The sequence below is a fragment of the Rattus norvegicus genome, chromosome 18 (assembly GCF_021556685.1).
Source record: "Rattus norvegicus strain SHRSP/BbbUtx chromosome 18, alternate assembly SHRSP_T2T, whole genome shotgun sequence".
NCBI lineage: Eukaryota > Metazoa > Chordata > Mammalia > Rodentia > Muridae > Rattus > Rattus norvegicus.
In genome coordinates, this window is record NC_141551.1 from 41,930,487 (window position 1) to 41,956,898 (window position 26,412).

Sequence of the window (26,412 nt, forward strand, 5' to 3'; positions counted from 1 at the left end):
GGGCTGGTCAGAGCCTTGCACAGCACCCAAACTCCACAAGCTCTGCTGCTCTGCTTGGTTCCTGTCCAGAAACAGAGCCTTGAAAGGGGCCCAAGGGCAGGGCTTTGATGTGTCTGCAACTCATTGCAATTTCTGCTTTGCTTTGAGTCCTGCAGTGCCCCACTTTCTCCTGTGGCTATTTGCAGGTGGCCAGGGTGTGGACAGGAGAGGAGCCAAGGACAGAAAGGACCACCTGCAGCTGTTCTGTTGCCCACCTAATTTGGATGCAGTCTTTAATCCTGCAACAAGAACTCTGGCTCCAGACACTGGTTTAGTTCCAAGATACCAAATTCAAGTAAAAGTGAAGTAGAACCTACTTGGAATCCATTTCTGGCTGGGGTTCAGGCTAGCTCAGCCTTCCTAGGAACTCTCTCTGCCTACTTGTCTATCTGGCTTTCTGTGTCTCTGGCATTGAGAGGTCACCAGAGCATGCCTCGACTTCCCCAAGTTAGAAATGGTTTGGATTTCAGATCCGAGCTCCCGAAAGCTGTGGTGTTATCTGCTAAGGGCCAGTTGTTCTCTTTGACCTCAGTTGCTCTATCTGTAAAATGGGATGATTCACATAGTTCCAAGGAATGAATGAATGAAATGATTGAAAACACAAGTCAGTCCTATGTCTCCATAGATATTCAGGAATCCTCGGAAGAGGGCAGTTTGGAGCAACATCTCCATCCCCAGCATTGCCTTGGTACGGCAGGGAGACATTTAGGGTTGAGCAGTCCATGGTTTCACAGCCAACAGTGGTGAAAGTGACAAGATTCCAGGCACAGAGTCTGGCCGAGACCGTGCCACCTGCCTGTGCTTTTCTTTTAGTCAAGTGGGCCCTGTTGATGTTATGAGTACCCAGAAACAGCCAACAGTAAACCAAGCCCTTAACGTGACTTAGGTTTGCCAGACTGACCAGGGTTGTCTTCTGGCTGTAGTGTGGAAGGAAGGACAAAGACTCTGAGAGCCATCAAACATAAGTATACTGAGGAGGTGAAGACCCTGGGTGTGGGTGATCTGGGGAGTCGTAACTGCAGGGCAGCAGGAGCCAGACCTCTGGAAACCCACAATGCCTTTGCTGGCACAGCATCCTCCCAGGGACGTGCTGGAGATCCAGTCTATTTCGCAGTGGCTTGCCCTGTCTGTGGCTGCTGTCTTCTCTAAACAAGTCCAGATTTAGGGCTTCCCCCTCTGGATCCCTTTTCTCAGCCTGATGCTTTCAAGTAGGTCCAGCAAGCTCCAGCACTTGGCTGCTCTCCCTGCCTCCCCTTGATGAGGGCCCGCATCTCTAATTTGCGTCCTGCCTGCACCCTGCCCACTGTCATTACTGTGGTTGTGGCTGCTGGGGAGGCAGCAGCCTCTTTTGCTGGCCCTGAGCCCAGTCCAGGCCACCACTGCAACTCTGCCACCTCATGGACTTGGTCCAGCCCCTGCAGAAAGGTGACCTACTTGGGTGTTGTGTTGCTGACTCTGGACATTCGTGGACAGGGACGCTCTCAGGAAGACAGGGCAAGTTGAAGGCAAGGACTGATGAATTTGAAGGAATCTCATGGTATTAGTTTACCCAAGACAACCTCATAACAGGGTGGAAAGGAGCAGAGGGCATGAGAAAGAAAGAAGGAAGGGAGTGGCTAGCAACAAGTTGTAGGATGGCCTCTGACTCTGACAGCTGCTCTACGCTGGTGTTTCTAGTGTATTGCACAGCCATTCCTAATCATGATGAACTGGGCCCTCTCAGAGTTCTCAGAGGTCACAGCTGGGTGGGGCAAGGATGAAGAGAGCTTTAGGTCTTGGTTTAACTGGACTCCTGCACAAGTAACCCCTGCTCTGAACTTCCATGGCCCCTTTAAAAGCAAGAAGAACAATATGGAATTGTGGCACACAGCACATAATAGATCCTGGAGAAAGCCCTACCCACTGCCTTGAAAGTTAATGAAAGGGCCTTTGACCCTCTTCCTTCATTCCTATGTAAATCTTGGATCCCTGGTCCAGATGACCTCATGCCTCACTTTCCCCTGATTACAAGGATGTGGAATGTTGCCATTGCAGACAGGACAGCCTGTCTGTCCTAGGGGACCTCAGGGGGTGATGTTGAGTACCTTCTTGACCAATATCTACTCAGTAGTCCTGGCCTGAGAAAGGCATGGAAAAGCTAAGTGTCTGTGTCATTGCATAAAGAAGGCAACTTGTGCCAGCTAAGCCCAGACAGGGAAAGGAGAAAACTGCAGATTTGATGGTAGAGGCAGTGGCTATCAGTAGTTCTAATATAACAATATGCTGGGCAGGGGGAGCAGAGCTTGGGTCATTCGTTCTCTGGTTGGAGGTCCTGGCTGAGGTTGAAATCTTTCCCTTGTTTTGATTTTTGGGACAGGTTATCTTCCTGTGGCCCCAGGTTGGCCTTGAACTCCAATGCTCTCGCTTCTGCTTCCCAAGTGCTAGGTCTGTAGGCTTGTGACAAAATTCCCGGCATCTTAAAATTGCAGTCTTGAAAGACTCAAATTTGGCATTCGTGGGTTCACAGAAGATTGGCTAGGTGTAAGGGTCATCGCTTCACTCCATTTCAAACACTCTGCGTCACTCTCTCCTTAATGGGTTGTTGCACTGAACCTTCCACAAGGGTTTGAAGCAGTTTTGCGAGGTTACTATGGCAGTACATACCTGTAATCCTAATGTTTAAGAAGCAGAGGCAGGAGGGTTATGAATCTAAGGCCAGCCTGGTGTACATCATGCAACTCTGTCTCAAAATAGGAACAACAATAAATCACAGCTTTGCTCACTAGCAAAGTGACAGTGGCTGTTCCACAGTGGGTGATCAGAATGTCCCTGGGACTTACCTGGAGATGGAGGTGAGTCAGGGTGAAGAGCTGTGCTTTACTAATGATGTAAGGTGTGAAATGTGAGCTGCAGGTGGTCCTAGAGGATTGATCACCGACATCAGGAAGAGCAGTCCTTCCTGCACTGCTGGCTTTGGTCTGCACTTCTCACTTGATCCCTGGGATTGGTTCACAAAGATGCTATTTTTAGGTAAGCCTGTATCTCGGGCGTCACTTTTAGGGGAACCCAGACTAAACTAGCCATGTATAGAGTGTAAGAAAAAGGGGGAATATTCCTATGGAGTAGAGAAGTAGACCCTTAAAGACATATACAACTGCCAGGTAAGGCTGGCCACAATAGTAAACACTCAGCTCTCAGGAGGTGAGTCTGAAGCTAGCCAGGTCTACACAGTGAGTTTCAGGCCAGCCTGGGGTACCTAATGAAACCTTGTCTCAAAACGAAGAGACAAAACAAAACCCAAAACTCTGTCAGGTATACTGGCTACCCGGAGAATGTGCTGACCTGAGCCCCAGTTAAACCTTCCAGGTTTCTACCACAATTTCAAGCATCCTGACTGAAGTCATGAAATAGATGGGTATTTGTTTATCCTTGAGACAACCGGTGCCAGGTGAACCTGGTGAAAAGAGAAAGGCATGGGACATAAGAGAAGTCCCCAAACAGTAATGATAAAGATGAACCATGAAATCAACCTCAGCAAGAAAGGGAGGCTGGCTGCATTGGGAAGACCACACGTGTGGCTCGTGTCTACAAGTGTGGTTCTGGGTAGCTTTATACAGGCATAAAGGTTATAGGGCAAAAAGACGAGTGCCAGAAAGCGAAGACTGTTGAGGTAGGGATTCGAGGATGCTAATCGGTGACCATGGGAGGAACAGGAACACTGAGTATGAGTGCGCAAGTCTACAGCTGAATTGGGGCGGGGGTCAGGGTTGTTGGAGGCACAGAGGTCACGGAACTCAGAGGGTAAGGTATTGAGTGAGGTCACAGAACTCAGAGGGTAAGGGATTGAGTGACTCACTGTGCTTCTAGACTATGAAGTCGCCAAGAATGCTGATGGGAGTGAGGGCGGGGCAGCAGGTGCTTAAGTGATGAAGGGGAGGAAGGGAGTAGGTTGACGAGCAGCCTTGACAAGGGCAGGTGGCGGATAATGAAGTTTGGTGGCATGGCTTTTAAAGGTTGTGGGAGTTTTGAAGGAGGAGGGAAGAGAATAAGTTTCATGGTGCAACCCCACCTCCACCCCATGCCTGAGGTAAGGAGAAAGACGTCTACTTGAGAAGCTGTGAAATATTGTACTTGCCCAGGTTCCATTAAGACAAAACATGAAGTGACCTTACAAAAGAAGATCGTGACTACTAGGGAGTTAATTGACAAGAGACCCTGGGACTCAGGAGACTAAGTTTTTGATGGTTGATAGCATGGAGAGAGAGAGACAGAGAAAGAGAGAGAGAGACAGGGAAGGAGAGAGAGACAGAGAGACAGAGAGACAAAGACACAGAGGCACAGAGAGAGAGAAAGAGAAACAGAGAGACAGGGAAAGAGACACACACACAGAGACAGACACACAGAGACACATACAGAGACACACACACAGAGACACATAGAGTGAGACACATCAGAGTGAGACACATCAGAGAGAGAGAGAGAGAGAGAGAGAGAGAGAGAGAGAGAGAGAGAGAAAGAGACAGACAGACAGACATACACAGAGAAACACCCACACAGAGAGACACACAGAGACAGACAGACTTGCCTTACAGGATTAATGAAAAGTGAAAAGATAACTCTATTTAAGGAAGTGACAGGGTGATAAAGGTGGTGGTAGTGGCAGTGGTAAAGGTGGCGGTGGTGGTGTTAATGGTCACAGATTACCAGACAGATGAACGTTAAGGGCAAGCAGAGGCAATGTGACAAGAAGTGGTCTAGGACTCAAAACATCCTCATCTTCTGTCACTAACTAGCTGTGTATCACAACGTTCTCCATGCCATGGTTTTTCCATTGATGAAACAAAAAGGTCAGATAAAATCAGTGTGTGTGTGTATTATAAATATATGATAATTTCCTTAAGCACTTTTTCAAAATGTGTCTCTGAGCCTCCCCAAGGAGGAGGCTCATTCTGTGGGAGTGAGGACTCGGGAGGCACGTTTTGAAATATTTCCGCAGACCATTTAGTAAGCACCCCACCCCCCATCTCCATCCCTGTTTTCTTTCTTCAGAGGATTGCTTTGCCGAGAACCCAGCCTGTTCTTTCCAAATGGCATCCTTCAGAAAGTGATAGGGAGTCAGATGTGACTTGTCAGAGAGAGCTGGGCCAGCAGTTATCAGAGAAGACCAGACATAGTGAGCTGTGCCCTCGGTGGGCCAATGGCCAGATAGCAGGCGGCTTTATTTTTACAGCCTCGGTCTTTGGGCATTTTTCCCACACCGTTGTGTAAGAATCAGAACTGAGTCAGCATAGCTAACTTTTTTTTTTTGATGTTGTTGTTTTGTCCTCAGTTCAGTGTGTGATCACAATATTTGTTGTTGCCCATCTGAGTTACTGGCTATCCTTGAGGAAGGTGGCCACTGCCAGGGAATGGAGGGAAGCAGGGTCGGAGGCAGGCGCATACGTAAAATACTTGTGTCTCAGACATCCTTGTGTCTGCAGTGCTCAGAACTGTACCTGGTGCTGGTGGGGACTCAACAGGTATTCGTGAAACAGAAATCTAATGAAAAGCAGAAGTACACCATCAAACAAACAGTGACCCTGCCCACCCCAGTGATTTAGGGGGATCGCCGCTTTTCATCTGCAGAAAAAAGCAAAACAAACAAAAAAAACCAACAACAACGACGACAACAAACCAGCTAGAAATGGACCAGCATGTGATGTTATCCCAAACTCACATAAAAGTGGAAGGGCAAAATAAAACTACTATCTCGCAAAGATGGGGAAAGATTATCACCCACACACCCTCTCCCAGCAGAACACTCTAGCAAGAAAGAAAATGAACCTAAAATATGGCCAACCAGAGAGTGGGTATCCAACATTCACTTCCTCTGCTTCTACAAATTCTGTAGCTGGGTAAAAAGAGAACAAACAGAATCCCAGATGATCTCAACATCATGGCTCTGGGATAGAAAACACAGGGCGAGGGAGAAACAAGTGGGTTGATTTGAAGTTGTGTCGAATCAATAGAAAATTTGTTCAGGGTGTGTAGCAATGCAAATCAATCCTAGACATTCATTGAATAGCATATGCTTAGCTATGCATTTAAATTTGAGTATAGACAGGTGTGCTGGCTTTTTTTTTTATCTGTATATGTATATATTTATATTTATATAAAAAGACCAATAATAGCAGTGTGTTATGCATCAACAGCAGCAACAGCTTTTCCAGGTTCTGCAGTCATCTGAACAAAACTGTAGAGACATCCAGCACACTCCATTAAAAAAAAAAAAGTAAAAAAACAAAACCCGAGAAAACAGCAACAGTTCTGTTACTCTTGTGGTACCTGGCACCATTTTTTTTTAAATTAGCTTCTCAATCATCATCTGGAAAGAAAACATTCTGAGCAACATCATTAAAAACAGCTCTGATAAAGCACGGTCACTACTACGTATCATAAAGCAGGTACAAGCTATTTTACATCCACAGAGGTATGATACAGTACTGTCCTACATCTATAATACTAGAGGATACAATTTAAAAGGCATTATTTGAGACTTGATTCTACTTTTCCAGCAGAGGGCCCAAAGGATGGTGTGACACAGCTTTGTAAAGAAACATACTCTAGACAGGATTTCCTTTCACTAGTGGCACACTTCTAAGGATTCATTCTCTCCATGAATGTCAGCTAAAACCGTTATTAAAAAAATGAAATATCCCTAGAACAAAACCGTATAACCACCGGATTCACATGAAGATGACCTAGTGGAGACAAGCTGGACCTCACCTTACCAACAAGCTATCAAATCTGTTATGTTTAAACAGTGAGACCTCCAAGGAAGGAGATGCCAAGTAGTGCTTCAAAGCTTCGGACCACAATCAAACACAGCATCCTTTTCAACAGAAGCAGAAGCTCATCTGAATATGCTCATGGATGCTGACATCAACATTTAATCATCTCCTCACTCATCCAGGAAGAGGGGGAGATCAGTTACTACTGTACTTTAATGTGTTCAACCAAATCACCATATTACAAAAATAGCAAGCTGCCATAATAAAAAATAAGGCTCCTCTATCCAGCACCAGATAGCATCATTTTACTTTCAAGCCTAGAAATTGCACACTTGTATATAAACCAACCGAAGATGAGGATTGAGAGTTCATCTTGGTGGATTTTTCCTTTGATGAATATGAAGTGTCCTTCCTTATCTTTTTTGATGACTTTTAATTGAAAATTGATTTTATTTGATATTAGAATGGCTACTCCAGCTTGCTTCTTCTGACCATTTGCTTGGAAAGTTGTTTTCCAGCCTTTCACTCTGAGGTAGTGTCTGTCTTTGTCTCTGAGGTGTGTTTCCTGTAGGCAGCAGAATGCAGGGTCCTCATTGCGTATCCAGTTTGTTAATCTATGTCTTTTTATTGGGGAGTTGAGGCCATTGATATTGAGAGATATTAAGGAATAGTGATTATTGCTTCCTGTTATATTCATATTTGGATGTGAGGTTATGTTTGTGTGCTTTCATTCTCCTTGTTTTGTTGCCAAGACGATTAGTTTCTTGCTTCTTCTAGGGTATAGCTTGCCTCCTTATGTTGGGCTTTACCCTTTATTATCCTTTGTAGTGCTGGATTTGTAGAAAGATATTGTGTAAATTTGGTTTTGTCATGGAATATCTTGGTTTCTCCATCTATGTTAATTGAGAGTTTTGCAGGATACAGTAACCTGGGCTGGCATTTGTGTTCTCTTAGGGTCTGTATGACATCTGTCCAGGATCTTCTGGCCTTCATAGTTTCTGGCGAAAAGTCTGGTGTGATTCTGATAGGTCTGCCTTTATATGTTACTTGACCTTTTTCCCTTACTGCTTTTAATATTCTTTCTTTATTTTGTGCGTTTGGTGTTTTGACAATTATGTGACGGGAGGTGTTTCTTTTCTGGTCCAATCTATTTGGAGTTCTGTAGGCTTCTTGTATGCCTATGGGTATCTCTTTTTTTAGGTTAGGGAAGTTTTCTTCTATGATTTTGTTGAAGATATTTACTGGTCCTTTGAGCTGGGAGTCTTCACTCTCTTCTATACCTATTATCCTTAGGTTTGATCTTCTCATTGAGTCCTGGATTTCCTGTATGTTTTGGACCAGTAGCTTTTTCCGCTTTACATTATCTTTGACAGTTGAGTCAATGATTTCTATGGAATCTTCTGCTCCCGAGATTCTCTCTTCCATCTCTTGTATTCTGTTGGTGAAGCTTGTATCTACAGCTCCTTGTCTTTTCTTTTGATTTTCTATGTCCAGGGTTGTTTCCATGTGTTCTTTCTTGATTGCTTCTATTTCCATTTTTAATTCCTTCAACTGTTTGATTGTGTTTTCCTGGAATTCTTTCAGGGATTTTTGCGATTCCTCTCTGTAGGCTTCTACTTGTTCTCTAAGGGAGTTCTTTATGTCTTTCTTGAAGTCCTCCAGCATCATGATCAAATATGATTTTGAAACTAGATCTTGCTTTTCTGGTGTGTTTGGATATTCAGTGTTTGCTTTGGTGGGAGAATTGGGCTCCGATGATGCCATGTAGTCTTGGTTTCTGTTGCTTGGGTTCCTGCGCTTGCCTCTCGCCATCAGATTATCTCTAGTGTTACTTTGTTCTGCTATTTCTGACCGTGGCTAGACTGTCCTATAAGCCTGTGTGTCAGGAGTGCTGTAGACCTGTTTTCCTGTTTTCTTTCAGCCAGTTATGGGGACAGAGTGTTCTGCTTTCGGGCGTGTAGTTTTTCCTCTCTACAGGTCTTCAGCTGTTCCTGTGGGCCTGTGTCTTGAGTTCACCAGGCAGGTTTCTTGCAGGGGAAAAGTTGGTCCTACCTGTGGTTCCAAGGCTCAAGTTTGCTCGTGGGGTACTGCCTAAGTCCTCTCCGCGGCGGCAGCAACCGGGAAGATCTGCGCCGCTCTTTCCGGGAGCCTCCGTGCACCAGGGTTCCAGATGGCGTTTGGTGTTTTCCTCTGGCGTCTGGATGTGCACAGAGTGCAGTCTCTTCTGGTTTCCCAGGCGTGTCCGCCTCTCTGAAGGTTTAGCTCTCCCTCCCACGGGATTTGGGTGCAGAGAACTGTTTATCCGGTCTGTTTCCTTCAGGTTCTGGCGGTGTCTCAGGCGCAGGGATCCTGCCGCTCCTGGGCCCTCCCCTACGGGAACCCAGAGGCCTTATACAGTTGCCTCTTGGGCCAGGGATGTGGGCAGGGGTGGGCAGTGTTGGTGGTCTCCTCCGCTCTGCAGCCTCAGGAGTGCCCACCTGATCAGGCGGTGAGGTCTCTCTCCCACGGGGTTTGGGAGCAGAGAGCTGCTGCGGGCCGGGATCCGCGGGTGTGGGACTTCCGGTAAACACAGGAAGTGCCCGGTCCTAGAGGAATTTTGCCTCTGTGTGTCCTGAGTTCACCAGGCAGGTTTCTTGCAGGGGAAAAGTTGGTCCTACCTGCGTTTCCAAGGCTCAAGTTTGCTCGTGGGGTACTGCCTAAGTCCTCTCCGCGGAGGCAGCAACCGGGAAGATCTGCGCCGCTCTTTCCGGGAGCCTCCGTGCACCAGGGTTCCAGATGGCGTTTGGTGTTTTCCTCTGGCGTCTGGATGTGCACAGAGTGCAGTCTCTTCTGGTTTCGGCTTTTTTTTTTTAATGTCAACTTGACACGGACCAGAGTCATCATCTGAGAGGATAGAACCTCAACTGGAAACAATGCCTCCATGAGACTGGGCCGAGGACAAGCTTGTAAGGCATTTTCTTAATTGTGATCAATGGGAGAAGGTCCAGTCCATCGTGAGTGGCTCCTCCCCTGGGGTCCTGGGTCCAATAAAAAACAGGCTGAGCAAACCTGGATAGCAAGCCAGTAAGCAGCACTCTTCCATGGCTGCCTCTGTGTCAGTCCCTGCCTCTAGGTTCTCTCCCTACTTGAGTCCCTGTCCTGACTTCCTCAGTGATAGATTGTGATCTGGAAGTGTAAGTAAAATAAATAGTTTTTTCCCCAACTTGCTTTTGGCCATGGTGTTTGATCTCAGCAATAGTAACCATAACTAAGACCGCTGTAAATATTTGACAAATGGAAAATAAGAGAAATACAGGATACATGGGAAACACAAAATTCTGACTGTAGAAATACTTCCAAATACATTAGTAATCACAAACTATTCCAAGTGTGTATGTGTGTGTGTATGCATGTGTGTGTGTATATGTATGTGTGTGTGTGTGAAATTTGTCTGCCATTTGACTAACAGTTTCTCTCAATAGAGTAAGAATTCTATGAGATCTCATATGTCTTATCTAATCATTACTTTATAAATATTTGTATTTTAAATATATATATATATTAAGAGAGAGGGGGGGAAGAGGTGTGAAGGAGGGAATATTCCACTGTTTTTAATTTGTGTTTCATATTCAATCCCTCTCCCAAGTTTCTTTTTTCAAAGAATTACTTATTAACTTATTTTATGTATATAGTACATCATAGCTGTCCTCAGACACACCAGAAGAGGGCATCAGATTCCATTACAGATGGTTGTGAGCCACCATGTGGTTGCTGGGAATTAACTCATGACCTCTAGAAGTGCAGTCAGTGTTCTTAACTGCTGAGCTATGCTTTCAGCCCCCATTTCCAAATTTATTGACCATTCAAATATCATCAAATGCTGATTTACATGAAGGTTCATTTTATAATAGGCTGTCTTTATTTTTTTTTTACTTTTTGTTTATAGAAACTTTTTATAAATTCTAGATATTCCTACCAGAAAATTTAATATGAATGCCTATATAATGTGGGGACAAAGAGGAAATACTACTGAAATTATAAGCAACTTTCAGAACAAATTGCCTCACAGCACTAGGAAAATGGGATGTGTGTAAAACAAGTCTCAGAGGAAATGTCATGCCTTTAAGTATCCTAACGAGGAAAGTATTTTAAAGTAGACTACACTTATGTATCAAGAAGCTATAGCACAAATACTAAAGTAACCATTCTCCCAAAGAAAGTGGAATGAATAATTAGCATATTTAATACATTTTAATAAAGTTTACCAAGGCAACACTTATGAAAAAGGAAGAAATTTTTAAAATAGCATTAAATATATATATATATGGAGATACATCCTGTTAAGACATATATATATATATATACATATATATGTATATATATATATATATATATATGTCTGGAGATACATCCTGTTATAAAGCTCAAAGTATAAAAACATACCATGTTCAATTTCATTACCATACATTTGCTGATTGAGATTTTAAAATGGATGATTTTTGTAGGTAAACATGAATTCTAACATTGACTAAAAAGAGGCAATTATAGAAACACTTGAACATTCGTCAGTGTTAGTCACAAGCTTGGGTGACTAGGGAACAGATAATTTGGGAGTTGTATCACTTCATTTACAGCACAGTATAAAACTGGCTGCTTCTCCACTCATCTGTGAGGCTCGCATAAGCACATCCTACAGTAAACAAAACATACCATAGAGTGGGGGGTAACATTTGAAATGTAAATAAACAAAATAACGAATGGGAAAAAAATCATGAGGAACACAAACCACCAATTCATCAGTTAGCAATAGTTAGAAAACCCCAACTGAAACATTAGCAAAGTAGACCCATTTGTGTATTAAAAAATAATTCATCTTAATTAAATAAAGTAAGTATGGTTTATCTTTGAAATGACAGCACATTTCACCATTAGGAAACTCATCAACATAGTTCATTTGATCAAGAACTAGGATTTAGAAAAAAAGACACATTCAACAAAGACCCACTTTTGACAAAAAGATACATAACAACATAGAAATCCAAACAAATCTAGCTTCTTGTGAATGAAAGAAAGAAACCCTACACAATACTCACTGACTTAAAATCAGGGAAAAAAAGTACCAACTCAACCTTTCAATAATGATGAAACACAAAAGGAAAGAAAACCCAGTTCTGGAAAGGAGGAGGTAATAACTGTCTTTACCTGCAGAAAATAGCTTTCTTTTTAAAAAATCTGTGCCAATCCACCAGAAAATTATTTGGACTAATGGGAACACAGTAAATTGGACAGATACTATTCTTCATTAATAAACAAATTGTGAAAACCCTGTGAGGATAAAAAGGATAACATTTACCAAACTCTAAACTACATGGGACTAAGTTTAGAATCTGCAGGAACAATTGATTCTGTTATTAAGGCAGAGAGCCTAACTAGGTTAGATGTACCCCACAACATTTACCCAATAATTTTCCATAGAGATCATGAGCCAAAGCTATGTGGCTGTCAAATTGTAAAGTAACAGCTGTCACCACCTGTCAAAATGACAGTCCATGCCTGATCTCTAAGAAGCAGGAAAGGACCGGGTTGGCACAATATAATTTGGTGGTACTAGTGTTGTCCAGAACTGTGGTCTTTGCACTCACAAAGGATATAGGCAGCTCAGAGGATGCCCTGTTCTGACTCTGTTGAGACATTGTCTCAGCCCCTGGTGGACTGAGTACACACTGCATTACAAACTTAGGCTCCTCTTGAGAAGCATGTGTATGAAGGTTCATCTACCTGTTTGCCATTCACATGAAATGCAACTTACAGACTTTACCCCGGCCAAATCGTCATGTCTGAAATAAGAATCCCAAGACAGAAGAGTTTGGGAGTCAGTTTTCATGAGACCGTTGCAGTCTCAGAGGAGTAACAGTCAGAGACTTGACATTCATGGGGCGGCAACACTGCAAAACATGAGGAAATGACACGCAGTTCCTGCTTTGAAGTACAGGTGTTAGACTAAAGAAGGTTCCTGAGAACCTGGTAGGCTTGTCTTGAGGTAGGAGGAAGTGGCAGAGATACGTACCTTTCCAGGAAGTTGCTGACTTGAAAATATTAAGGTAAGGAAAGCACTTGAACTAATTAATGCTGTCCAGGTAGATGTCCCCACATAGTGGATCTCCAGATTAGTCATTCACCCTTGCTTCTTTGTTGGTTTCTCCTGCCATGTTGATGGTGTGTATACCGGGGTCCAGGTTCCCAAAGCAGAGTCTAGAGCAGCAGTTCTCAACCTTTCTGTTGCTGTGTCCCTTTAATACATCTCTTCATGTAGTGATAACCCCAACCATAAAATTATCTTCATTGCTACTTCATAACTTCAACTTTGCTACTGTTATGAATCCTAGTGTAACTATTTGATATTCTGGATATCTAATATGCAACCCCTGTGAAAAAGTCATTTGGTCATTCCCAAAGGGGTTACGACCCACAGATTCAGAACCACTGGTCTAGGCTGATGGCCGGGGAAGAATAGTCCCATCTCAGCTGCTTTGTTGATCACCCAATTTTGCTAACCACCATTCTCTACATGGCTAGCAGGGAAACTATAACTAGTGACACCCAGCTGGGAACAGGAGCATAGGGTAACAGTCCTGCCTAACTGGCTTCCTCTCACCTCCACTCTACCCTCAAAGTGAACATGAGAGCCTCTTCGATCCCAGCCTTGTTTCGATAGGGGGGCACATAACCCAGACTGTAGCAGTAACAATAGGTAGTTTTCTATTGTCAAGCAAAACAACGAACACCCTATTTTCCTACACTGAAGGCTGACCAGAGAGCTCTGGACAAGGTGGACTATTGACTTTCCTCTTTTACACTCAGTGAATGAAACTTTTTTTCCCCCTGTAAATCCCGCTGCAAATCCTGTATCTCCTGCCTGGCTAGGTAGCATGGCCAACTCAGACAAGGTTTCTTTGGGACACGAGCAAGCCAGGTGCTATTGCTGGTCCACTTCAGGTTTTGTGGCTGATCCTGGAGTTTGCTGCTTAGCTCTCTTTCAGTCAAGTTAGGATAATGGCATGCATTGTCTTTGCTGGAAGGTAAGTTGCATCCTGTCAGAAAAGAGATGGAATAAGTTAGTTTCAAAATATGAGGAACAGTCTGAGTAAGGAAAGGTTGGACCCAGTATTCAGCTGTCCTGATTCCTTCCAGGTAAAGGCAGAAACCTATAGCCCTCTCCTCTGAAATTATATTTTAAAGCCACGATTTAAAATTATAATGAAGTTCTTAAGAAAACCCAGTAAGTTTGGTAGGAATGAGATTCCCCACTCCAACCCCAGAGTCATTATTTTCCATAAGACCCTTCACATTCCCAACTCACCTTCTCTTTGGAATATAAATTGTCAGACTGCTCATGGGTTTTGACCGAGTTCTTTTGTCTCTAGCCACCTTTCAAAAGAGAAATTTGTTTCATTTTATTTTGTTTTGTCTTTTAAATAAGTTTGGCGTGTTCTTCGGAGCACTTAGAAAAGATTATTTGTGTACAGTTGACTATATTTATAAGACTTTTAAAAAATTAAATTGTCATGGGCATGAAAAAGGAAACCACAAAAAGCAAGTACTGTTTGCATTAAAATGACATTCCCGGTGCTGCCAAAGTTTGCTCGGGAGGTTAATAACCTTCTGTTTCAAAACAGGAAAGAGGGTAAATCACAGGGAGTCACCTACACATGGTCTTTGCTTGATAATTATCCAACCGACAGTTCAGAGAGCTCAATAAACCCTGCTCCATGGTCTCTGAATACCAAATTCATTAGATCTTAAACATTAAAAAAAAAAGTTCATGCTGAGATTTTTTTAAATATGTGGTTTACCTGTTTAAACCCCTGGCAAAGAAGTTGTTTTTTGTTTTTTGTTTTTTAACAGTCTTTCTTAACAGTTACATCTTCTGCTTTAATTATTCTCATTTTTGATCTAGTACTAGATCTAGAATTAAAGAGTCTTCTTTTGATGTGGGTACCTGTTTTTCAACTCATAGACGTAAAAATCTTCTATCCATCCACAAACAGCTTGGGTGGAGAGAAAAGGGAAAGTGTCAGCTTAGGAACTTGGTTTTCCTCAGAGACTGATGGGTAACTGTTTGGACATGTCTGGAGTATCTTGAGTCTTGCCTGTGGGGAAAGGCTGACAAAGGCTTACAGTTGACCCTGGGGACATACATATAATCACAGCCTGGACACTGGGCTCCAAGTCTTTCCCTAGCACATTATAAGAGGCTGGACTTGGCTCTCAGGAGACTTTGTGGGGCATGAGGAGTAAGAGGGTCAGGAGGGAAGAGGGCTCTGGGTAGTTCTATGACGGAGGAAGGAGGAGAAAGAAGAAGGAAGAAGAGAAGGGAGAGAGAGGGAGAGGGAGAGAGAGAGGGAGAGAGAGAGGGAGAGAGAGAGAGAGAGAGAGAGAGAGAGCACAAGAAAGCATGGAATTAACTACTCTGGGATCACAATAAACCAGCAGAGGTGGGGAGAAAAAGAAGGACAGAGATAGAGACAAAGGGTATCCTGAGTGTCCTAAGCCTGAGGGGAGAACAGTCAGGACACTTTGTTTTGTCCTGAGATGAAACATCTTAAAAAAAGAAAAAAACACTCTACAAGTTATGAGATGTCACCGAGGCTAAGGCAACAACAATAACACAGCAGCGGTCACCTGGGCCCGGATTGCATTCCAGACACTGTTCTGAATGTTTTGTATACATAAGCTCATTTCATCTTCACAATGACTCTAGAAAGGCAGAACAATCCTTGTCCCCATTTTATAGACATGAAGACTCCTATCCAGAGGGGTAATAAGCCCCGTGGGTAGTCATGGCGGTTGCTGCTGAAACAACCTAAGTCTAAGAGGTACACTCAACCACTGGCCAGTTAACAGTAGAGAAAAGCAAAGTGAACGCCAGGTGGAAATTCGAATGCTAGTGTTTGAATGACAGGGTACAGGGGAGGAGAGGAGCCCCACGTGAGAGTTGCTGGAGGATCCAGAGGGATGATGGAAGAAACTTCTGCCTGTATGATTTTAGGGCCAAAGCCACCAGTGAGTTATGATCACCAGATTCCTTGTGAATGTAGACTCTCTAAGACAAGAGATGACAGTAGGAATTTAGTAAATGTAGCTCCTGCTGATTGACTCCACTGAGTCAGCTCCACTGAGTGACTGGGAAATGTGTACCCTGCTATTGGATGGGAATCTCCCAGTGGTTAGAGACAGGTTTAAAAGAGGGTTAACATGTGGCTGACATTGAGGAGTATCAGATTGTAGAAAGGCTCTCCTGCCTTATCTTTGCTCTGGGAAACTCAATAGTGACCTCTCAACAAGAATAGCTAAAGTTCAAAGCACAGTCTCCATAGTGACCACCAAAGGTGGTTATCTAATTGTTAACATTGGCTGTCACCTTGACAGAATTTAGAATCTCCTAGGGAAAACAACAGCAACAACAAACCTCTTATCCTGTCATCAAGGACATTTCTGGAAGGCTTGACTGAGAATGAAAACCTCTTCTGCAACCCACTTATAAAACCTTCCACCCAAAATGTGTCCTGCCTACGAGATTTACAGGGACAAAGACAGAGCAGAAACTAAGGGAATGGCTAACCAATGACTACCCCAAATAGAGATCCATCCCATGGCAAGAACCAATCCCTGACACTATTAATGACACTCCTTTTATACTTGCAGACAGGAGGCTAGCATAACTGTCCTCTGAGAGGCTCTGCCCAGAATCTAATGGAAAGAGATGCAGAGACTCATACCCAAACATTAGATGGAGCTCAAGGAGTCTTACAGAAGAATTGGGAAAAGGATTGGAGGACCCAAGGAGGACAGGGACTCCACAGGAAGACCAATAAAGTCAACAAACCTGAACCCTTAGGAGCACTCGGAGACTAAATTGCCAAGCAAAGAGTGAGCACAGACTGAACCTAGGTCCCCTGCACATATGTAGCAGATGAGCACTTTGACCTTCATGCAGGTCCCCCAACAACTGGAGCAGGGCCTGTCCCTGAGCCTGTTGCCCACTGCCCATGGGAGAGGAAGCACCTAGTCTTGCAGCAACTTGATGTGCAAGGAGTGGGGATTAGTGGGGGATGACACACGGAGAGGGGCTTCCCAGTCTCAAAAAGAAGGGAAAGGTGGACTCGGGCGAAGGCTTGCATGAGGGGGTACTGGGAGGAGAAAGGGGCTGACATTGGGATGTAAAATGAATAAATAAGTTAAAAGAAAAAGAAAAATCTGTTCTGAATATAGGTGATTTTAAGACAGTAAGGATATGACATTATAATGACATTATGGGCTGGGGTCCTGAACTGAAGGAAAAGGATGTGCAAGCAAACTGAGCACCATCATTCATCCCACTGATGCGCCTTCTGTTCCATGGTGGACTTCTTTTTTGAATGGCAAGCAGTGAAAGCCAGTCTTTTCTTCATAAGTGGCTTTGGGCCTGGGATCTGGTCTTAGAAACTAGAAAATAATCCAGGTTATAACCTGCATTTACTTATACCAATCATTACTGGAATTTTTACCTCTTCTTCCTAAACTAGGAATCTAGGCTTGGAGAGTCTCATCAACCAGTCTCCAGCACTGCAGCTTGCAAATGGCATCTAGGACGAAGGACACATGGCTGTGCCTTCCATCCCACTGATTCATCCACAGGTGTCACACTGAGCCCCTGGCTGCTCTGCTTTGGGTCAGAGTCTACAACATCTTTTGTAATTATGCTGGTGAGCATTTCGATGTCCACACTTCACCTTAAAGTTATTTTAGGTTTCCCTAATGAACTTGGGTGTGATGAAAGTTATCAGAATTTTTAGGAGGGTGGCAAAAAGTGATTCATTTCTCACCTCGTTGTACAATGGTAGAAGTGATACTTTGGGACTTTTGAGTGAAATCATAGGTGCAAAAAAAAAAAAAAAAGAAAAAAAAATCAGAATTTCTGGCTCACAGCCAATGAACCTCATCATGCCAACCCTGAGCCAAAAAGTCCACAGCCTACCACACTCCAAGGGAGGGAGCACAGGGTCTAGTAAACTTAGTTTCACTGACTGCATCCTCAAGCTGGAGGATAATGTTTGGATCTTTGAGACACAACAAAAGCGATAGCTTCATGCTACTAGATACTTTGCACATGCCTGGTCTGAGCATGACCTGTTCAGTAACTAGTACGCCAACCTGTGAAATAGGACCTTTGCCTACTTCCATCCTAAGGCAAGAAGGCTAATGCTTTTGGATGAGTTCACTTGTCCACATAGAGGGTGAGTACATAAAGAAATGTTCTTTTCTTCTGGAGTCTTTCCTTTTTTTAGAACTTGCTTACACTATATTACATATATCCGTCACAATGGGTTAAACTGGAATCAGACCTGCTGTCTGTGGCCTGCCCCATTTCTCTGGCCTTTGAACCTTGTCCTCTGTGGCCGTGGGAGTGGTGGTGGCAAGGTGGCTCATGTAACCACAGAAGGAAGGAAGTACCTCATCATTTCCTCAAGTTGAGCCTCCCATTTCCTCACCTCCAGATGAAGTTGGAAGAACGCCTGGGTTTGGACTAGGACTGAGGATCCTGGGATCTGAGATATAGAGGAGAATTTCCAGGCAATCTAAATTGAAATCTAGATAGTAGGTTCTCACTAGAGGTGGAGTATATTTTTAAATGCTAAGATCTAGGTGATTGGGTGGAACCCTCAGGATCTTTCTGTATTGGGAAAGGTCTTTGTACACTGAAACTAGACAAGCAGGAATATTAGGCCAGATGGAATTATGCTCATGTCACAGAACTAGCACAGAGCATGGGATTTGGTCAAAAGTACTTAACTCTGCAACTTGCCTAGACTCAGGCAGGCGGTCTTCTGTCCAAATGGTAGGGAGAATGCAGAAGAGAGTTGGGTTTTGTTGTTGTTCTTGTTGCTGCTGCTGTTGTTTGAGACAAATATTTTAATACAATTTATTTTTCATTGTACTCCTTTCACAGCTGAGGTCAATGAGATTTGGGACTGCACAAAATCAGTCCTTGAAAGATAAGGCAGGCTGTGACACCATGTGTCCCAATTCCTTGTTGCTTACTACTGATAGCTCACGAGTGCTTTAGGTTCTTGTCTGGTTCATGCGCAGTTGAGCCCATCTGTTCTTATGGTCCTTCCTCTCAAAAAAGGACATACTTTGCAGGCTCCCACATGGTCAGAAGGCTCTCATAAGTGAAATGGCTCCCACCAGGACTAACCAAACTCTCTTGTTACAAATCTTTTGGAAATACCAGTGACCACAGTCATGTCTTAGAGAGTAGCATTTAATGAGTGTAACTAAGATTTTCACATAATCCAAGATGCTACCAATCCTCCAGGCCGTTGTTCAGGAGATCTCTATGGGCACCTTATGAGACATAACCTACTTTGACATTAAGACAAATCTTTTTTTTTTCCATTTTTTAATCATTTTATTTGTTTACATTTCAAATACTATCCCCTTCCCAGTTACCCCTCTACAAACTTCCCATTTCATACCCTTTCTTTTTTTTTAATTTTTTTATTATTTTTTTTATTAACTTGAGTATTTCTTATATACATTTCAAGTGTTATTCCCTTTCCCGGTTTGCGGGCAAACATCCCCCTCCCCCCTCTCCTTCCTTATGGGTGTTCCCCTCCCAACCCTCCCCCCATTGCCGCCCTCCCACCACCAGTCTAGTTCACTGGGGGTTCAGTCTTAGCAGGACCCAGGGCTTCCCCTTCCACTGGTGCTGACATTAAGACAAATCTTACATCATCTTCTATGCTTATGAAAGTAAGTCGAACAACAGAATAATTGAAGAATTTGGACTGTTGAATCTGGATAAGTAAAGAGTTCTTTTTACATTCTATAGGCTGTTCTACCTTTGTCCCACCAGCCACATGAAACAAGTTGTGAATAATATTTAATGTCATAGAAACTTCTTAATATTCATAAAAACATTGTGCTCTCTCCGTGGCTTAGAACATGTCCACCGTAAATCAAACAGGAAAAAGATAAACAAATCTATAAGAGACTGTCACTTGGCCTAGAATATGAATTTGCCCTTTCAGCTTCCTCCAGTTCTGAGAGACAGAACAGGGTTTTGACCTCCATCTTGGGTCTGTTGCAGTACCCACAGGGTGAGGTGGTTGGTGCTTGGCTCTCTTTCAGGTTCTCAGGCTCCTAAATGGACAGCCATTGTGGTGGGAGGATTTGGCCACCTGTCTTCCCTCTGATGCAATTGGGTTACTCAATCAATAGAAATGGCACTGGCTTGGCTGCCTGGATGTCTTTTTTCTGAATCTAGTGATTGTTTCATAGGTCAAGGCTTTTGTCTTCTTTCCTTTAATCAAGTAGAACAGTTACAATTGTGTGTGTTCCTAATGTAGTCATCACTTTTCTTGTGCAACCCTGGGAAACAAGTATCCTCACAGGGTCACTTTATCCAGGCTTGTTTTTAGGGATGAAACCAAGACCTCTTCCAGCTAAGTTACCTAAAGGGGAAATGATAAGGTTTATGATGGAGTAATGAGGAAGGCCAAGAGGCTCCTAGGAGTTCCAGGACAGATAGCACTGTACATGCAGGTCATTAGCAGCTGCAACAGAAAGAATCAGTTGGAGTTGGGTAGGAGCTCTTAGCAAGCATTTGCCAAAGATGTTGGAGGGCCTGAGGCATATGCACCACCACTGACATGAAATGCCTTTATTGTCTGCCACTGTTTCCTTCACTACCAAAGTCAGCAATTTCTTCTGCTGGCCCACTGCCCCAGTAAGCTCTTAAGCCCAAAGTTTATTTCGTGACCACTCATAAGTAATTTTACCTGCCAAAAGGAATTTTTTTTTTATTCATGACTTGGTAGAGAATGAAGCCAATTAAATACTCTCTGTTCTTAGCCTGATGTGGTGGCGCACACCTTTAATCCTAGCACTGCGGAGGCAGAGGCAAGCCAGATCTCTGAGTTTGAGGCCAGCCTAGTCTCCAGAATGAGTTCCAGGATATAGGCAGGGCTACACAAAGAAATCCTGTCTTGAAAAACCAGATTTATGTATCTTTTTTCTCCCACTGGCAAGATTTCTTCATGGGTAAAGGAACATGGATCGAACCCAATGACAGCCTGTGTTGGTTCTCCATTTCCATCCTACGAGGTAGGAGGAGGAAACCAATTACTGTAAGTTCTCTGATCTTCACGTGAGTACATGTAAACACACACACACACACACACACACACACACACACACACACAGAGAGAGAGAGAGAGAGAGAGAGAGAGAGAGAGAGAGAGAGAACGGACTATCTTAGGTGACTGGAAATTTATCAATTATGTTAGACTTATAATCCTTGGTCCAATGATCTATGTGGACAGAATGTAGACCCATCTGACCACAAGGGCTTTCCTAGGCCAACTTCCTTTTGAAGGAAGTACTGTCTGCCCAGGCAGCAATCTCCAACCACACCTGTGGGTTTTTTTTAGAGGGATCTTAAGCTACCACTTCCACAGAAGATCTGGCTCTATAAGAGACCAGAAAATGATGGGAGACAATAAGAAATGAGCCCTTGACTCAACAGTGTCTTCAGCCCTTCTCTTGTTTCTGTGACCAAATTCCTTACAGGAAGTAACTCAAGGGACAGAGAGTTTAATCTGGCTCTTGGTTTTATGGGATACAGTCTGCCATGATGAGGATGGCATGGCAGTGGGTGGTTCTGTAACAGTTGGAGATATGAGGTGTATTTCAGAGGACCAGGAGACAGAGACAGGGCAGGAAACGGGTCGGACTCTAGACCTCAAGGTCCTAGCAATTCACTTCTTCCAACTAGACTTGACCTTCCAAAGGTTCTACAAGCTTCCAAAACAGAGACACCAGGTGAGGACCAAGAGGGCAAACATGTGAGCTTATGGGACACAATTTACATCCAAGCCATAACACACTCCAGTATTTTGTTTTCACTTTAAATACAAAACCATGGGTAATGTGGCTATATCAAAATTAAACAAAAGAGAAACCTTACTTCTTCTGGCCTGCTCTGCATCATGTTGTGCTTTGGGGAGCACAGCGATGAACCTCACTGTGTGTTGAGTCCATATGTATGCATACACAGGATATTTGGAAGATGTAAAACTACCCTGCAAAGTGAACAAGCACTTCTCTGATGTTTCTTTTTTGTAAGCTTAAATCCAGGATCTTGAGGGAGTGGTCAACCGATGACAGCCCTAACTTAAGACCCATCCCCTGTGAGAGAGTCAACCCTCAACACTTTTAATGATACTCTGCTATGCTTGAAGACAGGAACCTATAACTGTCTCCTGTGAGGCTTCATCCAGCAGCAAATGGAAACAGATTCAGAGACCCACATCCAAATCAGGCACAGCTTGGGGAGCTTTGTGGAAGAGTGAGGAATAGAAGTGTGTGAGTCAGAAGGGTCAAGGAAACCACACAAAGACTCAGTCAACTAACCTGGGCCCACGGGGGCTGACAGAGACTAAACCACCAACCAAAGAGCATGCATGGGGCTAGACCTAGACCTCCTGCACATTTGTAGCAAATGTTCAGTTTTGTCTCCATGTAGATCTCCTAACAATTGGAGTGAAAGCCTACCATTGGATCCCCTTCCCCTGACTGAACTCTCTGGTTGGGTCTCAGTTCTAGAGGATATGCTTAGTCCTGTTGGAACTTGATGTCCCAGGATGGTGTGGTGCCCAAGGGGAAAGGGTAATGGGGAGAGGGATTTATAAGGGTAGGACTGGCAAGAGAGGTGGGAATAGGGCTGTGACCAGGATGCAAGGTGAATAAAGAAATTGTTGGAAAACAAAACAAAACCAAAAAACAGGACCAGGCATGCCGTTCATGCTTCTCCAACAGAAATACCTACAGAGTCTCTATTGTTCCCCTCAGGTAACAAATGCCACAGGTCCCAGCCAGTCAAAACCACAGCTGCTTCTTCAGCACACCAAGAAGAGAAAGATGCCTTGTTTTAACTGTTGAAGTTGGTTTTTTGGGGAGGATGGTTTCTGATGCTGAGTTTTCTGGGTGGCCTTTCTAGAACTGTGTACAAACGCATCTGCAGACAGTCCTGGAGGTTGCCTGGAAAGGTTAGCTCCATTCACCTACACTGTTTTCTTCATAAAAGGAAAAGGAGCAGGCAAGGAAAAGGGAAGTACAACTAGAAGCAAGGCCAGGGAGTCTACACCCAGTCTCAGGGTCCCTAGTCACAGGTGGCCTTTTCCATTTCCTTTGATCTCCTACATTTTACCATGTTACCTTGGCTCAGCAAGACCCTGATGACTGAAGTGACACTCTAGCCCCTTCCCCCATTATCCACCTACTCACAACAGGCCCCCTTTGAGCAGAAGCAGGACATCTTCCAAGCCCTTGAAGCTAAGTCATGCTGGAGACTCATTCCTTTGAACGACTGGAGGTTATGTTATAGGGATATTTAACATCTACTGAGGGTTCAGCGCATCAATGCTTTAACCTTTCAAACAACTCTCCTATTATTCTTTTTAAGGAAATACCGCAGAAACTAGGTCGGAATTAATGTATTCTTTGTCACCGCAGAGCAATCTGATGGCCGTTTGTCCCCAATCTCACCATGGTAGTCCAAGAAGCAAGTTCTAAATAAGCAGTGACCAGATTTAGGTTGCTAAGAAATAAAAAAAAAAAAAAAAAAAAAAAAAAAAAGCAACTGTTCTGATTGATATGTCAGGGGTAGATTTCTTGCCCCCTCTGGTCACTCCCAGCAAATTCAGACTTTATTTTCCTTCTGGGTGGAGTCCTTGGGGGTGTAGCGTTAGAGGTCACGTGGGTGAGTGGCATGAGCAGGAAGCTGGCAGGCTTAGGCTGGTGTGAGGTGTGAGAGATGGCGGGAGGGGTGTGAAGTTGTACTGAATCATGTCAGCTTTGGCTTGGGATTCACAACAACAGCTACATGGACAATCCACTGTGGGGACTTAGGGCAAGCAGGTGGTGGTGACACAGAGGTAACCTGCCCCAACCTGCCCCCATTAGATGTAATTATGCTGACGATTCCTGCTCTGGGCAGCTGAAGATCCATCAAGGCCCACCAGGACTACTAGGAACCCTCAGTTTTAGATGGTGGCCAGTCAGCTGTCAAAATGGGCCACAGTTGGTAGCAACAGAAGGAGCCTGAAGCCTGAAGCAATTTTTCTTTGAAATCAGCTTCTAAATTGCAGGGAGTCCAAGTAAATTGACACATTTACTACCTTGAACTCCTTTCTCATTCTGCTTCAGTGCCTCGGCCTTTCCTCCATGGACCAATTCTCATCGATGGGATGGGGTGGGCTCCCTATCCCAGACAGGATGATGCTCTGATCTCTCTGTTGGCCTGCGAAGGGACTCAGGTGACAATTTCTGCCTGCGTGCACATGTTCATTTCCAACATTTACGAGAGCATTTGATCCATGTGACTGAAATACTTTTCATAAAAGAAAACTGTAACCCAGGAGGAGGAACCCCTGCTTAAAAAAATAAAGATCAAAGAATTAAGAAGAAAAGTGGTATCAAGCACACAGTGTGAGATCAATACTGTGTGCTCTCTTTACGGTTTGCACTTCTGGGTGGGAAAGCCATGCTCTTAGCTAGCAGGTGCCTCTTTATAATTTAGCGGGTGTAAAGTCTAAGGGGTTTCCTTTACTAGTCGGAAGTCAAATAACAAGAAGCATTCATGAGTTTAGCATCTGATTAGCTGTGTAGGTTGTACAATGATGTCTTCCTGAGAAGGAGTTCATGATCCAGGCCTGACTAGGCAGTTTTAAGCAATTAGGAGTGGAAATTGATAGATCTGAAATTGATAGAGCTGCAGGCACAGGTGCAGATTCAGGCTGGTAGAAATGTCGGCTCTAGCACAGCCGAGCTGAGCAAAGGAAACGCATCATTCACGCTTTGCAGTCTTCATTCATAATGGGAAACATAACTAACGGCCAGTCTGTGATGAGGTACAATAACTCTGTTTGGGGAGCGTTCAGGCAGTCTCATCAAAGATACGAGCCCGGATGCCTCACCATCATCTGCACTGTCCCTCAGCCAATCAGATTCTGGCTGGTAACAGAGGCCTCTTGAGCTCTGACATCTGCTCTCCTATGGTTGTCTTCCTCCCATCATCCTCACCATCTCTCTCCATACGGCAACTGCAATCTTCACCTCAGAGAACCTTTAGTGAGGTCCCTCGAGGGAGTCTCCTTTTCTCTGCAATGGCCACAATTGATAGGGTTTGTGCGCATGGCTGCAACTGGAGGAACAACCTGTTTGATATAAAACTGTTGTTTCACATGTTGACGATACAAAAGCTGCTTCAAGTTGCTGTTGCTGGGAGGGGTGGGGGGATGTGAGGTACTTTCTTCTCAGCTCAGCGGGTAATATTGCCTGGTTTCTGAGAACTGTGGATAGACAGAAGATAACAGGGAACTCTGTGTCTCAGATTGGGGAAGATGTTTACCCCAAAAAGTTAACAGGGCCCTGGTCTTTGAAGGAGAAGGCCCATGGATAAGTATAAAGTGAGAGGTGTCTCTAGTATTGGTCCTGTAACCAGAGAGGTTAGCACAGTGATCAGGGACAAGGAGTCAGTCATCCCTGAGCAACAAGGCTCGTGTGACTCTGTGGCAAGCTAACATGAGGGAAAACATCCAGATTTTAAGTAAAATATGTGACAATGTACATATTGATGTGAGGAAAACATTGGGGGTATGGAGAAAGAATGTTAGAGACAGTGAACCTCCCAAGGCATGCTTTCACAGGGTGATAAAACACAACTTCAGTGTCTGTCACAATTCAAAGTGCCATAATTTTATCACCCTCCTACGCAATACTAAGCTATTCTGAGTTCTGCTGTTTCTTAATGCTCTCACCTCAGTATGCCCAAGATGTCTGAAAAATGAGCATGTAAAAAAAAATCTATTTTTCCCGGCATGGATGGAGAATTTATTATGGAATGTGCAACTTGGCGCGTGCTGCCTTTTTTCATGTCGTCATGCTCTGAGTTGAGATAGGTTTTGGCTGAGAGCAGAAGTCCAATTAATTTGCCTGATACAGTCTCGTGCGCAAGAACTGAAGTCTTGTTGCTCTTTGCTGGTTTGATTCCTTTGCTTAGCCACCGATCCAAGCAGAGCAGAGAAGACTGCCAGCTGCCCTTCTGCAAGGACAGCATCCTCCCCTCCTGCTTACACACAGCTTACATACACTGTGCCAGGGATTTCTATGTTTTGCTTTGTCTAGCTTCCTTTGTTAAAACACAAAAACAAAACAAAACCCTTTGAACTCCCATGAGGACAACGAAAAGGAAGCCAGAGGAAGTGGAAGCACTTGATGTTATCTTATTACCATCTGCTCCCACCCCTCCTCCCATTAGACATTTACTCTTAATGAAGAATCCAAACTTTGTGTGAACCACTGCCCTGTCCTGTGTGGCATGGTCATGGAAAACTGCCTGAGGAAGCTAGGGACTGAGAAAAAGGACAGACACAGTACAGAAAGTTCAGAAAAGCCAGGATCAGGTGGGCTATCGGTGCTCAATTCAAAACCTCAGTGAGTTTATTGTGAACAGCACAGTGGGGGGGATTTGCTCGTCTGGACAGTCTGTGCATCAGCAATTTCAGGCTGTAAGCGTCAGAAAGGAGGAAGCCACAGCTAC